This window comes from Lepisosteus oculatus, chromosome 7 (assembly GCF_040954835.1).
Source record: "Lepisosteus oculatus isolate fLepOcu1 chromosome 7, fLepOcu1.hap2, whole genome shotgun sequence".
Lineage (NCBI taxonomy): Eukaryota > Metazoa > Chordata > Actinopteri > Semionotiformes > Lepisosteidae > Lepisosteus > Lepisosteus oculatus.
Genome location: NC_090702.1, coordinates 46,719,721 through 46,736,783, shown reverse-complemented (window position 1 = coordinate 46,736,783; position 17,063 = coordinate 46,719,721). Strand labels below are relative to the sequence as shown.

At 35.4% G+C, this 17,063-nt stretch overlaps 1 long non-coding RNA gene across 1 annotated transcript; it reads right to left on the bottom strand.

Moving 5' to 3' along the window:
* Positions 1 to 1,520: 1,520 nt before the first annotated feature.
* On the bottom strand, positions 1,521 to 16,442 carry LOC107077986 (uncharacterized). The gene is made up of 3 exons (XR_001478961.2): positions 16,310 to 16,442; positions 9,820 to 9,891; positions 1,521 to 2,280 (listed from the first exon to the last, which is right to left on the bottom strand). It is a non-coding gene; the product is annotated as an uncharacterized lncRNA (long non-coding RNA).
* Between the last annotated feature and the right edge of the window lie 621 nt (positions 16,443 to 17,063).

The following is a 17,063-nucleotide window of genomic DNA, read 5'->3' as shown; positions in this document are numbered from 1 at the left end:
TCTGGACACTCCACTCAAAGCACTTTACAGGTAATGGGGATTCACCTCCTCCACCACCAAAGTGCAGCATCCACCTGGATGATGCAACGGCAGCCATAGTGAGCCAGAATGCTCCCCTAATAATCCGCATCTATGAATTGGCTACATTACTCTCCTCTCCTCCCCACTGATAGCTGATGTGTTGTGAGCGTTCTGGCGCACTATGGCTGCCGTTGCATCATCCAGGTGGATGCTGCACATTGGTGGTGGTGGTGGAGGGGAGTCCCCATTACCTGTAAAGTGCTTTGAGTGGAATGTTCAGAAAAGCGCTATATAAGTGTAAGCAATTATTATTATTATTATTATTATTATTATTATTATTATTATTATTATTATTTTATTTTTTTAAACTGTAGATTTGATTTTACAAAAGTTTAATGAGAATCATTAGAGTAAATAATTTGGGTTCATTAAGTACACAGAGTAAAGAGCACAGAGGTTGACAGAAATCTATATTCAGTAGGTAGTACATTGAAATGAAAAAATATAATTACATTGTTATTGATAAACCTTGATCAGGCTCCCTAAGTAAACAGTCCAAATTAGTTCTTAAAATGCAAAGGGAAAGAAACAGGTCATGGATAATTAAGTACTTGGGGAAAAAAGGGACTGTCTTGCTTTCTGGACAGAAACCATATGAATGATCTGAATGCTTCCAGTAAATGTATGTAGCTGATATCTGAAAGCTTTTGCAGAAAGTATTGAAAAGATCATGACAAAGGATATACAAATTTACTAATGCTAACTTACAGTTGATATATATGTGGGACATGGAAGCAGACAGTGCAGAATGGAATGCTTCTTTTAAGTTATCGGTTAATTTATGCAATTAATTTATGCACTTTATCAGAATACATTCTGTTTGAATGTGGTACACTGTAAAAACAAAGAAATATAATTTGAAGCAGCAGAGCATCCCATGGAGAATATTAACTTCAGTTTAAGACCCAATCAGACCATATAAGCACAAGCTGAAGCTCAGCTTTAGAGAACTAATTTGCACTGAATGGTATTTGGGTGTATCTGTAGGTTAATTGACTTTATACATTAATTGCCTATTCCTTGCAGTAAAGGATGATTACCTTCCATAAATCTAAAAGTTACTATTATGAGCAATACAGAATGCACAAGATCTCTGGCAAACTAAGCAGATGTTATCTTGGGAGGTATTTTGTTGTGTGCTTGATAGTCCAGCCACTTTCATCTTCTTTGACACTCTTGCTTTCTATCTGAAACCTTCAGGCCACAAATTTCTTTACTCTTTCCAAAAAATCCCTTCTCTTTTTGGTTCAGTCAAGGGCCTTTATTTGTGTTTGCTTTTACCATATCTTTTAAAATTCTTCTTCAGTTCTCTTCTAGTGTGATAACCTTTTCTGAATTGTGGGAACAGAACCACCTTCGGAAACCTGGAATATAGCTTGCAGACGATATGAGAAACCCGATGGAGATGATGCCAAATGATCATAGCTTCAATATTTGAGGTGCCCACATGGAAGAGAGCATGTTTTGGTGCAAAGATAAATTAGTGGTTTTCTCAGGAATCTTACAACCAGGTAAATGTGAACAACTACAAATGTACAAATGTTAATCCATCAGCAAAACATGTAGTAATAATAATAATCGTTACTTACACTTACTGTATATAACGCTTTTCTGGGCACTCCACTCAAAGCGCTTTACAGGTAATGGGGACTCCCCCCCACCATCACCGATGTGCAGCATCCACCTGGATGATGCGACAGCAGCCTTAGTGCTCAAGAACGCTTAACATACATCAGCTATCAGAGAGGAGGAGAACAGAGTCTATTCAAGATGGGGATTATTAGGAGGCCATGATTGGTAATGGCCAATGGGAAATTTGGCCAGGACACCGGGCTTACACCCCTACTCTTTTCGAGAAACGCCCTAGGATTTTTAATGACCACAGAGTCAGGACCTCGGTTTTACGTCTCATCTGAAGGACGGCTCCTATTTACAGTATAGTGTCCCTATCACTATACTGGGGCATTAGGATCCACATGGACTGCAGACCCCAGTAACACCTCTTCCAGCAGCAACCACAGGTTTTCACAGGAGGTCTCTCATCAAGGTACTGACCAGGCTCACGCCTGCTTAGCTTCAGTGGGTTCCCAGTTGTGAGTTGTAGAGTGATATGGCAGCTTCATGTGAATGAAGACATGGTGTGCAGAAGTTGAATTCAGCCTTTTTCGCCATTGGAACCCCTTTCATGGCAAAAGCCATCTGTAAAGACAGGATTTCACTTAAATTAGATGGGCACCAGTCAGATTGGCACCAGGGTCCAGAAAGAAGTAAAGAAATGTTGAAACGAGAGAGGAAAAAGGGAGAAGTCAAAGAAAAAACTATATTATAAAGAAAAAGGGTATTACAGAAATATACTGGAGATAAAACCTTCTCTAGCATTTCAGTGATGGACATTAATGTAACATTAGTGGAGACACCCTGTTCCAGAGAGAGAGAAAAAACGGAGAAAAAGAACAGTATTCAGGTTCAGGAATTAAAACTAAAGGCATCAGAATGTCTAAAAATAGTGTTAGGGTATGCTATAGACAGGTGTTGGCAACCTCCCAGAAGGGGCATCCCAAGAGTTTGTATTTGCTTGCCATTGACACTTTTTAATGTCAATAATAGATCAACTAACTTTTTCAGTAATATAAACATAATGACTTCTGAAATTAATACATTAATATTGTTATAAATGGGGGGTTACTAACATGGGGAAAATCAGGAACTGGCAGAGTGGATAAATCAATAAGTAAATTAAATAATCATAACCTCCATTTGTAAGAATTTTGCCAAGAACATACCCCCAGCAGTTGGTATAATTAGAGACAGTAAAGGAACAAGTAATAGGTTTATTCCATGTTGAGAAGAGAAAAATACAACGTTTTGGCTGTGTAGTCTTCTTCGGGTGTAAAAGGCTCCAGAGTCGAAACGTTGTGTTTTCTTTCTTCTCTTTTCAGCATGGAATAAACCTATTACTTGTTCCTTTGCAGCCTTTGCATGCTGATGCAGCTACCCACCTGAACTAAATAGTTAGAGGCATGTGAGCTCTTTGTTCTCTGGAACAGTTTTATTAAACTAAGACGTTGTTGTTATAGGAGACTTCAACTTTCCCCACATAGACTGGAACAAACCTATAAAAATGTCATAAGTGGAAACTGCATGGGATACAGAGTTAATAACTGCTTACCTATCCAGTATGTCAGAGTTCCTACAAGGTAAAATGCAAGGATTGATCTAAACATTTCAAACAATCAAGACTAGACAATCTGAGGTGGGAGATCCATTAAATAAAATTAAAGCGATAGAATAGTAATCAACAGGCATGTATGCAATGGTTTTATCAATTAGATTTATGCTTACTTCTCCTTGTCTGAGCTGACCCACTCTTTGACTGGGTTCCATGTTGAGGAGAAAGGTGTGGAATTTGGAACCTTTACTTTATGCAAAATCCTATATGCAGCAAAAATATTTGTCAGGATTTCCTACAATAATTTAATTCTGCAAGTTTGTAAGAGAACAATTGTCTATATGTTCTGTAAGTATACTGTGCATATACAGTATCAATACTTTAAAATGCTGAAAAAGATATTTTAGTACTGTATAGAACTTTTTGATAAAGAAGGGGGTCAATTAAATATTTACATAATAATGATAGAAGTAGAACCCAAATCTGAAGAGTGGCTTTTTGTGAATAGTAAAATGGAGCGATCAAATATTACTTGTGATTAAAATAATAATCCCCTTGAAACTAGATGATAGGCTTTTCAATTAATAACATAAGATGAAACTGTAATGTACTAGCAAACTGGGAATTAACAGCTGGTAACCAGCTGAATCCTCTTGAGACATCTTCCATCTGTTCTTACCATAAATTAATATTCCTGTGTAAATACATTTATCTTGAATTATCAATGGCCTGAAAATACATATCAGTTTTATATGTCATAGTTTAATGAGTAGATAAATAGATATAAATTAAAGGGTTAGTTCCATTTTATTATAATAGTGTTTTACACATAGTGATCCCTTCTAATAAATATTTCTCAAAAGCCGAGTTAAATATGAATAAACCTCCAGCTTTTTCTTTCTCATGTTAGTTTGACAAGCACAGTCACAAACAGTGGGGAAAAAAACTGGTATTATTGTGTGGTTATCACTAACAAGGAGAAATACTATTGAGCCTTAACACTGCTATCCCCTGTAAAATTCATACAAATAAAAATAAAACATTTATTCCTTTAAAAATATACTGTGTCATTGCTAATCTGCTCTAGCAGTGTACTTTTTATCCAGTTACAACCCTGGTAGGAAAGGAAACCCATTCTTAAACTGGTAGCATTTGCAAAAGAAAACTAGAATGTTCAATTGAAATAGTACCCGTGAATGTTCCGTTTTTTGCTTTAGTTATTTACATGAATAATTATTCAAGTAAATCATGCCATGTTTTCTAGATATTCGATTATTTTCATATAGAAATATTACATGAATTGAGTTGTATTTCTCCTCTCTGTTAGAGGTATAGATCTTAATGATTCTTGAGAGTTTCATAATCTAAATACATAGATCTGTTGAATCAAAAACCTTATGCCTTAGTGATTAATGTACACTATGCTATTTATTATATAAGCTAAGCATTAAAGGTTCCAGACCTTTAAGGTTTTTCTCTATGTTCATGACAAAGCAATACAAAAAAAAATCCTCTTTAACAGAACATTTCTAAATCAATAAAAGTTAATATAATCTTAATATCATATTTCTTATTTTCAAAAATAAATCTAAGGGGTAAGTTAGGCATGTCAATGAGCATTCAGCCTACATTAGATGCCAGAAAAAGGTTCTCTGGGAGAAAGCCAAAGGGAAACAGTTTTTCTTCCTTTGTTCTCCTTCTGTTGTTTGGGGAATTTGCTTGTTGCTGCTGGCAATGAAATCTTTGCAGGGTAGTAAGAATTACAGGTCACTGATATAACAGTTTACAGTATATACAGTATATTGAATACCATACCATTATATATGACATTCATCCAATAAACAATGATGTCAATTCTGTATTAAGGCACTGGACAGTATATTTTGTGTTCTATTGTAGAAAATGTATTAATAAGTTTACAATATTTTATTTGTTTTTTATTTTTAGGGCTTCTAAATGCTTTCACAATATTAATTCAAAAGAACTCAGCAGATGGCTGACACCTTGTTGATTTTGTTACATAGTACATCACTGCCAAAGATAAAAGCTTTCTTTCTTCAATCTGCATTTTAGTTTCCTACTGTATATTTTATGTTTTTAAAACTAGAAAATGCCATTGTTCATTTTTAGAGGCATTCATAATTGGCAAAGTGAACTGATGCCAAGCCAGCCTTTTTACAATTTAAGATGGTGTTTAGGCAGAATAGCACTTAACAGTAGAATGTAATAGGTAATGCACAGCTAATTCTAAACAGCTTCACAAGGAAAAACTTCACTTGGTTAAAGCACATTCATTTAGGAATGTTTATTGAGGTGGTAGATACATTTTGGCTTAACATACTTGACTGAGGGCCAGTCACCTGGCTGTACGATGGTGAAGGAAGGACTTCTATACAATGAAAGAAACTAAGAAAAAGGTACAGTAGTTTCAATGGTGAAGATAAGGGATATAGACAGAAAAGTGTGAGAAAGAGGCTTACTGTGGTATTTCAAATTTTTCAGGAACTGGCGTCATGGAGAATTCTGAGTTAGAGTACTATAGTTTAAGGAGACCTTGGTTGTTATACCTCCCAAACCTTTATCTAAAACTCCATATAGTATTGGCTGTGCTGACCAATCACCATACTTCTAATACGCCAAATAAAATCCCCAAATAGTTTGATAAAATAGCTACAGTGGCCGTACTGACATGATGCTGAACTATTTTGAACTGAAATATGAGCAGAATAGCAAATGTGACCTTTGGGAGCTCGACAGCACAACTACATAGACAGGAGGCTTGTTTGGATTTTCAAAATGCACACCACATAGAAATTAATGAGAGAATAATATCTTTGCTGAAATGTTTGTAAAGAATGCAGAGGTATTTACATTTCTTTTGAAATACTGTATGGTATACAGAATAAATGTGTCATACCAAACATCTGATGTAAAAGCTTGACTGTAAGAATACACAGGACATATAAATCAGTAAAAGAAAGAAAAGCAGCACTGTGAAAAGTAACAGATATACCAATTATCGTCTTGGATTCACAATGTGCTTTAATGGTACACTCAGTGTGAGAGGTTATGGTAAGTTAATTGAAAACTGCTGCAATACCTGAGTGACATAGTATTTAAGTGCAGTATATAGCAATATTTCTGGTGTTCTAAATGAGAAGGTTGTTGTCTGTGCACAGGTCGATTCTGTAATATGACCACACCAAACTTGGTCACCATTTGAGAAGATGTTTAATTTGCATCACACCCCATAGTTGACTACTAAGGCTGTTACCAGTTTAATTGGCTACTGTCTCAGCACGGCTTTTGAAGGTGAAGGTGAGTTTTCTGAAAAAGGAAAAAATAATTTCATCTGTTCTTCTGGTGTGAGTGAAGTTCTTCAGTCACACCAGAAGAAGACTCAACAACCCAAATGCTATGTTTCTTTTTTTACTTTTCAGTGAGAATTCATATTTTCTTGTTCCTTTGCAGACAACACAAACTGACAGCTTTCCACTCAAACATCTACAGTATTATGCAATATTGCTGTATTCAATAGCACAGTCTTTACCCAATGTTTGAATGCTGCAAGCTTTGAGGAATTGACCCATTATCAAAGACAAATCCTACACAGGCTTTCAGCACTGGTTCTGAAAGACATGACAAAAAATATCAAAGTACTGAATCCACTACAACTTGCTGTCCAGGCAATGCCTCTTGAAAGTCTTGATTGAAATGTGCTGAAGGATAACACTATTGTCACAAGTGATTTCTGATCCAACATTTGGACTGAATTGTGTGAAAGATTTATTATAAATTCTTAAAGCATTCAATTTAACATTAACTACTGTACACTGGTCCTGGACCTGTAATACAAGCATCCTTTTTTGTGTTCAGTATTAACCCAGCACTTTACAATAAAGTGTAGGGTTTACTTATTGCCATAGAAAAGTTGTTCAGCAGTTGTTCCAAAACTGGATATTGATGCTAGATTCACAGCCTCATCTTCTTTACCTTCCTGGTTTTCAATACAACAGTGCAAATATAAAAGCACTTGTGAACTATAATTTATCTATATACTGTATGTTGATTGATTACACTTTTGTGAACTTGTAAGATGGTTTACCTGCATGCTAGATATTTTGATGCTTTCGGATTTGTCACTTTCTGCTGTTGTAGTCAGCAAATGCAGGATGTGAATTTGTATCAGAATGTGTATTAAACAATACTATCGGAAGTACTATTACATAAGTTAAAACATATGTCTAGGGCTATCATCCCAACTATACAAAATAAATTTAAGGATGTTTTTTATATTAGAAGAACTTATCACCATTCAGTCAAGAGGGTTAACACCCTTGAATGGATGCCCAAAAAGGAAGCAAAACTAACCCAGGTAATTGTAGACCAATAAGTCTTAACTGTATTAAATGTAAAGTTCAAAAGCAATAATAACATGTAAAATAGAGGATTATCTGTGTTACGTCCCAGTGTGTGGTCTGTGTGTGTTTTTTTTATGTTCCGCACTGCTGACCTTTGATTGTTCTTCCTCCCCCATTGGCCCACCATTACACCACTGTTTCAGTATGACATCATCAATCAGCATCTCAGCCAATCTTATTCAGTATATAACATGGAGGTCTTCAGGAAGAAGAGGCCTTTCGTTTCACTTCGGTCCCGTTTGGTTTTGCTTTGCTTCATTTCGCTTTGGTTATCGCTTCGTTTCGCTTTCGCTTTTGCTTCGGCTTTGTTGGTTTGTTGTTTTGTGTGTGTGTGTATTTTCGTATAGCTTTGGCTTTGTTGTTTTTGTTAGTTTCTGTTCATTTCTTTGTACTTTAGTTTGTTTGTGTTTATCTTTGTTTCGCCATTACCTTGCCCTAACATGTTACATGTTCATCCTTTGTGTTCTTTTGTACCCTGTTCCTGTTGATTACTCTTTTTTCCTTATTTGTATTCCTAGTTCACTTGTGTTTTTGTGTGAACTTTTGTGTATAAGGTTAGTTAGGTTGTTGGGTACATTCTAAACACTTAGTTGATTTTGTATTAGTAACTCTAATTTAGTACGGGTGAGTGCCGTTTGTCTTGTATGGTTTTGGGTAGTCAGTGGAGGTTAGCTAGGGTGTTGAAGACGCTGAAGACCGTGTGTTTCAGGCTTTCTTTTGTAGTCAGATTAGCTTTCCCTCACTTTCCTAGCCAGCTCCAGTTCGTTCGTTATTTTCTTTTCTTTGGCACCACTCTAGTTCCTTACCTTGTGTGTTATTGTGTCCTATTTTGAACCAGTCACTTATTCAACTTAAAATCATCACTTTTGCACCCACCTTTATCACGCTTCCTAGTCCCTCAACAGAACCCACCTGCTTCCAAAAAAATTATCCCAAATGTTACACCCCTTTACCCCTAGACACTTGGGGTTGTAACAATCTGGGTACTATTATGTACTATTATTAGCATGTTTCTCCAAATGTGGTTCCAGAGAGTCTGTAGGTTTTCATGCCAACTCATCTCCTAGCAACCTAAACAGCTCATTATTGGCTTTATTTGATCTACTTCTCTCAGTCCTTGAGATGGTGTTGCTTTAAACAAGTCTAGAAAACCTCAAGACACAGCAGTCAGGTCTTCCAGGATCAGGAATATCCCTATTATATGGGATAGTCACCAACGGCATGTAGTCTCCCTGGAGCTGAGGTCTCTGATGAAAATGCAAATATTGTTGTTCCTGTTGAGGCTCATAGCACAATATAAAGAATGCTGTTTCCATACTTGCTGAATTTCGAGTCTTTGAAAAGAAACTGAAATGCTATGGTAAACAAGAGGAAATATTAAGCAAATAACACATCACATGACCAAGGACATTGTGTGCTAAAGAGGCTTTCAGCTTTTCCTGGCCACTAGAAGCCCTTCCAGGGTAATAACCATCTGTACACACTGTACATGATAAAACAAAATGCAAAATAGCTACTTTTAGTATTGGAGAATTATGATACTGTAGCATTAGAGATTTGTGATGTAATTGAAATCACTGAAACAGTTTTCAATGTGATGGTAATCGATATAACAATCTTTAGCAGGAAAAGATGGAAGAAGTGGAAGCTTAATCACAAATAGCATCCATGTCTTAGAATCTACAATATAGTGCTTAGTTGTTATTTGTGTTTGCACTCCATAGCACTTTCACATAATCTCCAATCTGATAAAGCTAAAAATGTTAAAAAGGTGTCAATTAGATTTTTAAAGAAAAGAATAAGAAAATATGAAAATGGTATATGGCATAACTATTCAGACACTTTGCCGCAGCAGTCCCAGGTCTGTCCAGGAGTAAAACAATAGTTGGAAAGGTCACAAAACTATTGAAATAATGTTATGACTGCTGTCCTGCTGCATCACTCGGCCTGTGGTTGCCCTGGGAAACTGGAGCATTCCAGTTTTTCAGGGGTTCCCTGTCTGACAGGATCCACTTCCAGCTGATCTGTTCTGATTATTAATTAGGAATCCAGTCATTCAATTATCCAATTTCCTTTATAATGCTGAGGCATCTCTGTTGCAGTGCTTCTTCATTATTCTCACCCTACTAACTCAGTGGCAGTACAGACCTCACGCACTCTGGTGTTCACTGGCTCTGCGGGCTGAATCTTCAGTGGCTGATTCCAGGCACTTCATCTGTCCTGGTGGTGAGAAAATAAAGCACATGAGAACAAAGGACAGTGAGAACGGGCGTACAAGGTGAAGAAGAGTCATTTTGAACTGAACAACACATTGGAACAAACCGCAAACTACATACATACCTTAGACTGACTATCAGTTCATGAGGGTGTTTTGACACTGAAGGAGATGTGCAGGTTTCCTACACCAGTAGAAGTAGGCTCTGCAACATCAACCTCCCATACAAATCTGGCTGTGAATATCTGAAAGTGTAATCAACCCATTGTTGTATATGGTAGTAACATGTGGGATCTACTCACAGCCCATAACGCCCTGCACTGAGGTCTTTAAAAATCCTCTGAGCTGAGAAAAACAACTACCAATTCGTGCGGGGCCAAATTAAGACAATTCCCATTACTAATTAACGTACAGAATAGAACAAAGAAATGTTACATCTGAAAAACAGTGACGAAGGCTGTACAACCAGAATTATAAGGATGTTCCTTATAAGCAGGGACTGAGGAATGAGATGTGTCTGGAACTGAGTAATGAGTGGGCAAAGTAGAGGTGAATACTAGAGAAAATCATACTTGAGCCATATTTTAGCAAGAGAGTGATCAGACCACACAATGCCAGAGGCTAAGTGGAGTGGTTTGACATAAAGAAAATTAATGTCAAGAATGTTCCTTGACGAAGTCCTGACTTGAATCCGATAGAATATACAGTGAAATTTGAAGATTCCAGTCCATCAACTATCACCAGCAATCTTCTCAGAAATAGAGGAATTCTGACTGGATAAAGAGGCAAAAATGACAACGTCCCAACTGGATACTGTACTTGTTTTAGACGTATCCCAAAGCATTTTTGCCAAAGATGTTGCTGCTAATTACTAAGTTAAGGGGCTGTAATACTTCACGAAATACTGTTGATGATTGATGATTTTTCCCTTTTTTATACATTTTTACAGGTTTTGCTGATATTCAAATTTGTTCTTCATGGTTCAATGGTGTTCAATTTGTTCATAACATTTAAGACAAAAGTTCATTTGAATTATTTTACAGTACAATTCCCGTAATGATAAAATCTTGAAGTTATACTTTGCAAACTCATAAAAATGTTTATCACAATATAAAATGGCACAAAAACAAATTGTGCCACTGGACTTCTAGTGAAGTTTGAACCAAAGTATTTTTGTTGTTGCTCACTCACAGCTTCATGCAGATATATAGATCAATATAGATAAATAGTTAAAAAGCTACTGACATAATCAGTTTGCTCATACAAATAATTAGAGAGCCAATTCATCCCAAGCACTTTGCAAGTTGCACTTTGCACTGTATTTGAAGCAGACTAAAAAAAACGTTCAAAATGCAAGTCCAGATATCAGTTATAATGCAATCTTAAACATTAGTACTGTACTTCATTACTCATCTTGTTACAAAAAGTGGGTTTGAAAAGTGCAGATAATGAAAAGATGATTGAAGAAGCAATGATTGACAGTAGGATAACAGTAATAGAGTGGGGTAGGTAGCAGGACTTAGAAATATACTCACAGCAGTACTAAAGGTACAGCATTATGGAACCTTTTGATAATAGTGAATTAACATAACACATCACAGCGAGGAATATAAATACAGATATTGTAGTCTTTAACTTATCCATACCTTCTCTTTGTCCTGTGTTGTTGTGTTGTGGCTACCAGTACAGGTGCACAGGTGAATTGTACAGTACAGTAATGGTTGTTTATTTTCATCTGCCCTATGAGTGTGTGTTGCCTTGTTTCCATTGCTTGCAAGGATAGTCTCCAGCTCCCAGGCTAACCTGAATTGGATGCAGTGGTTACAAAATGGGTAGATGAAAAATATTTTCATGTTTTCTACTATTTTATTTTTAGATGTTTTTGAATTTTATTTTTATTTTTCTGCATTGGATTTATGACAGTGGAAGGCTGGAGAAGAAGCAGGATCTGGATAATCAGGATATCGTACAGCAGGTGTATTTCCTCTGCATCCAATAGCATCTCAAGATATACTGACTTTTAAGTGCAGATGTTGGCATTTGCTTTGAAGGTCAATGGGAATGATTTAAGTGCAACAGGTGAGGTGGATGTGGAAAACAGTGGTTTGGTACAGAAAGAAATCACGAAATGAATACATAGCACAACTTTTCATTGTTGTTGAAGTAAGCAAGTATATCACATGTAATGTATTGGCATTGTAAATATCTGCTTACATTATAGTCCTTTATGTGCACATTTATTAATTCTGTACAATAAAATGGATTACAGTACTAAAATGTTTGTAAAATGCATATTACATATATATATAAACATAATAGATTGCCACATGTGTAATTGTAAGCTACCAATCAGCCTTACTTTCATTGGTCTCCTCAGGAAATTTTCATTATTGCATGTTGGAGCGATGGATGTGTGAAGCATTCATGAAGAATAAGAAAGTTTTGTAGTACTTCTGGAAATTGGGTCATTTGCAGGGCCTTGCAAATAATTCATCCTTTTCTAATATAACTTTTTTAATTGCACACTGTAGACATTCTTTTAATTGTGTGAATTGTCAAATACATTATGTGCCCCTGCACTAGTTGAGTTTTTAACAATAGATCTGGTGGGATGGTAGCAACCAAGGCCTACCTCTTCTGTGCTACTCTAACTTGTAATTCTAAATGACATCAATCCTTAAATTGTCAATCCTATCCCTTGCTTGCATTCATCTTTTTGTATCCTTTCTCCATGCCATCTCCATCTTTGTAGCTACAATAACTCTTGGTTCATTTCTCTTTCTGTATGGGGGTCCACACTTCCGGAACAAGTTGTTGGCCCTCAGGCAAGCAGGTTAAGTCATGGTATCTTAAGCTTTACTCCTCAATTAACATTTCTAAATGCATTTTCTTACTGGGCTTTGTTTTACCTCATGAAACATACGTTAGCAATAGCAAAGAGGGTTAGTAATTATGCAATCAAAACATTTTAGTTTCTCATTTTTCTTTTCCATTTTACAGACTTTAGTTCTTTCACCCATAAAAGTTTATCAGTTGAGCATTAAAGTTTGATTTAAATATTTTCTTTAAAAAGGTGTGTACATTATATGTAATTCAAGAAAATGTGATGTCATTGGAATAAGGGTAATACTTTGCAGGGCACATTTATCAGCAACAAAACTCTGTAACAGTGAAGAAAGAATCAACAAATGGAGGGGTATGACAGTATAATGATTTTTTTTATTTTTGCACATTTTAGCCTACCCCTCAAAAGACTGGGGAAATTCATTAGAAGAGTCAATAGCTGAAAATGAAATGGAAAACAAGGATAACAATTGCTTCCTTACTGTTAGTCAGAACACCTGCTAGAGGAAATTGCTGTTTGATTGAGTGTTTTCAAACAGTCAAGACAGTGAGGAAAACAGATGTTGATCACAACATGGTATCTTTTGGAGTATATTTTGAAACACGTAGAGTTCAATATGTTTATAATTTCAGGATTTTCAAAGAATGTGGCAGAAGTCAGAAAAAAAGTGGAATCTTGTAACCTTGGTATGGAATCAGAAGAAAATAGCCTACTTCAAAGATATTCCCCCTAAAGCACAAAATAGATGAATCACAGCAAAAAAAAAAGAAACAAATCAAAGGCTTAAAAGAAGTGAATCAAATAGTTCAAATAAAAATAAAGTAGATTAAGTAAAATATTGAGACAAAAAGCACTTTAAAAAATTAGAAAAGGATTTTGTTAAAAGAACGGGATTAAGCTAAAGAAAAGAAGCATAATGAACTGCAAGCAGAATTAAAATGGACAGTAGAATAGCCAATAGTAAGATAGAAAAGCAAACAGATGATATTCATAGACCATTAAAAAACTCATCCAGCAGTGACTCAAGACAGGGGTAATACCCATTAACTGGGTGAGAAAACCTAACATAGTAATTTAGGCCAATAACTCTTATTTCTTTTAAATATAAGGTTATGGGAATGATAATTAAAGCCAAATTAGAGGTTCAGCTGTATGACAGTAAGATTCTAGAGGATAGTCAACATGGATTTAAAAATGTAGGTCCTGCCTAATTAACTTCTTACTGATCTTTGAACAAGTAACAGTAGTAAAGGATACTGTACAAATATTAAAAGTACAAGCAGTACATAAGATAAACAATCCTCCAGAGTGTAATGGTACTGTAACAACTGTACTTAAGGAAGGAAGAAATTCTATCCATAAGCAATTAGTAAAAATGATTAATGGATTACTCATACGCATGATTATAGATTACAATAAATTTTCATTTTCATGTAAAGTTAATTGCAGTTAGACAAGAGTAACAAATATACAAGAAGCTGTTGTGAAGATAATGTTAGAGTTCTTAGACAAGCCACAGCAGAATTGTATAAAATTGAATAAAAGTTAATGAAGTACATGATGTTTACATGCTGTAACATACAGTATTTCAATCTCAAATTAGTCTTATTATTGTTTCTCATTAAATCTTAAATTGTAGATGTAGTCTTAAATTAAAAAGTGATGTGTTTGAAAATAAAATTGGTAAGTGGGCATTCATCAGAAGATTATAGGGTGAATGCTTCAGTTGGGGTAATGTAAGTGGTGTTCCATATGGATATGTATAAGTTCCACTATCTTTCCTTATTTATATTAACAATTCAGCTTCTGGTATAGTCAGTAAATTAGTTAAGCTTGCGGATGATACCAAATTAGGGGGATTAAGAAACACTGTAGGAGCAGCACAGAAAGTTAAAAAAATATATATAATTCAAATTATATTTACTGTAGTCAAGTCAAGGGATTTCATCAAATAGTAACAATACCAATTATAAATACTAAGTGGGAAATTTAGTTTTTCAATTTACACATGATTTAAATAATAATAATAATAATGTAATGTTAATAATAATAATTAAGGCATGTGGGGAAACTATAAAAAAGGCAAGCAAAATATTTGGATGTATATTTAAAAGCATATAGTTCAAAACCAAGTTATGTTACGTTAGATGTATAACACAAATGGAAACTACTATATCTGGAACTGTACTTGCAGCTGAGAATAGAAGGCACTTATTTACATTTACTTATCCAAAGGGTTGTGGGACCAGTTGACCAAGCTAAAAAGCCATATTGTTGAAACCATTACCCTGGGCTTTTTAAAGAAACAACTGGATGGGATCCTTAATTTTGAATCAAAAAGAGCTAGATGGGCATTGACTGTATACAATGTCTTATGATCTTATGTTTTGTAAATATAAACTCCCTGAAAAAAGTTTACATTCTTTGTGATTGGTATACGTCTGCTGTACAGTATGTCTGTAACACAGTTGGCCCACAAAGAAAGAGGGAGGAACACTTTTGACTGAAAAGAAAGAAAAGAAAGAGACAGCCAAATAAGCAACAATGGGACTCATCCATGATCCCTGGATTCTATGATAATTTCTGTTACACCACAGATAAACCGGGGCAATATCCTATCTGTAGGCAAACAGATACTTAATAAATCTATCACGTTTTATATGTTATGCTGTTTGCTGTTGTCGGAACTAACAAACACAATTTGTATTGATTCTGACTCGTGTAGTACTTTGCTTAATATTTTGAACACCCATACAGGAAAATCAATATTCAGAGCAGGTAATACAGAGGAAAAGAGTTAAATTTGAATTTCACTTCCTAAATCTCTCTAAGAAAGCACAGTGATGAACACCTAAACCAAAAAGTAATACAGAGAAATATTTAGTTGATGATATTTCTGCTATACAGTACCTCACTCCAAGTAGCAGCGGTAAGTACTGTAGAGAGAATAACAACAATGGAACAGTAGAGGAGGTAGGGGGTGGCTTGCAAGCTACTAAGCACGATTGTAAAACAGAAGTGAGCCAAGTCCACAGCAATTTTTTATCTTGCAACTTGTGATCCATTTCTGTTATCTTCAATATTCATAGTTGATCTGCTTTTTCAGTTTCTCTTTTTATACATTACATATTACATACATATACATTACAGTGTTTTGCGATATATATGATTTCTGCATGAATTGTGCTGAGTTAAACCAATAAAAGAGATATTACTAAAATATATATTTTACTTGATGCTCCTGGGGTGATGTGTATGTGCACTTGGTACTTAGCAAAGAGAACAGATAATCACTCATTGGAGCAAATCAAATAAATGATAACTGGATTTATTCTAATGATAAGAGTTTTGTAAGTGGGGTCAGTCTCAGTATTTTTATGAGAGGTTGCCCATTCCAATTCAGATCAGGATGTGTCCCTTTAGGTTCTGAAATGTGACATCAGTCTACAAAGTAGCATTGAAAACAAGATGCTTGAAAAAAATAATACATTTAAAATCTAGAACATTACAATTTATTAATATGCAGAAAGTAGAATTCAATTCTGTTCTGAATTGTAAAAGAAAAATAAAATACATACTTATTTATTACTTCATAGTTCTTGTTGTGGGAGATTCTTCATCAGAACAGCAGGGCAGTCTTTCCAGATTCAGTTTTATTGAGCTTAATAAGGACAGCAACCTGCACTGGGTCTGCGCTGCAGAACAGACACACTTTGAGGGCTTCCCAATGCTTATATAGGATCAGAAAAGTTTGTTTCACAATCTGAGAGCTTGACCTTTGATATGTAACAGTTTGTTTTGCTTGTCTTATTACCCGCAGCTCTTTGAGGGCTAGTCCTGTTTTATGATATTTGGTTGTGCCCTGTCCTTTGATATGCAACACAAGTTGATTTGTTTGTCCTGTGTTATGGTACTGTATGTGTCTGTGAGTGTTATTCCTGGGAAGAAAATCAGTTGCTTTAGAAGGTACTTTAATACCTCCCACAGTGTTGTTAAGTTGTTATATTGAAGAGCTGGATATGTACAGTATATCTGTATGTCCCTCTTCAGTTCTAAACCCCTATGAGCGTGTACTGTATAAGTCTTACAAAACAGTTACTGTAGAAATCACAGTATAAAGCACATGCTACAACAATGTGTATAAACCCTTTAATGGAGGAAATACAAAGTTGTCATTAATCAGCATGTTGTTAATATCCAAAGTAATATAACTGTAAAGTCTGTGGGAGGCAATTACTTTTTGAGACAATGCCCTAAAGCTGTGTTAGTCAAGATTGCTTTTTAAGTGGCATCTTATATGTACATGAATGTGCTTTTTTTCTGCCCTTTTCA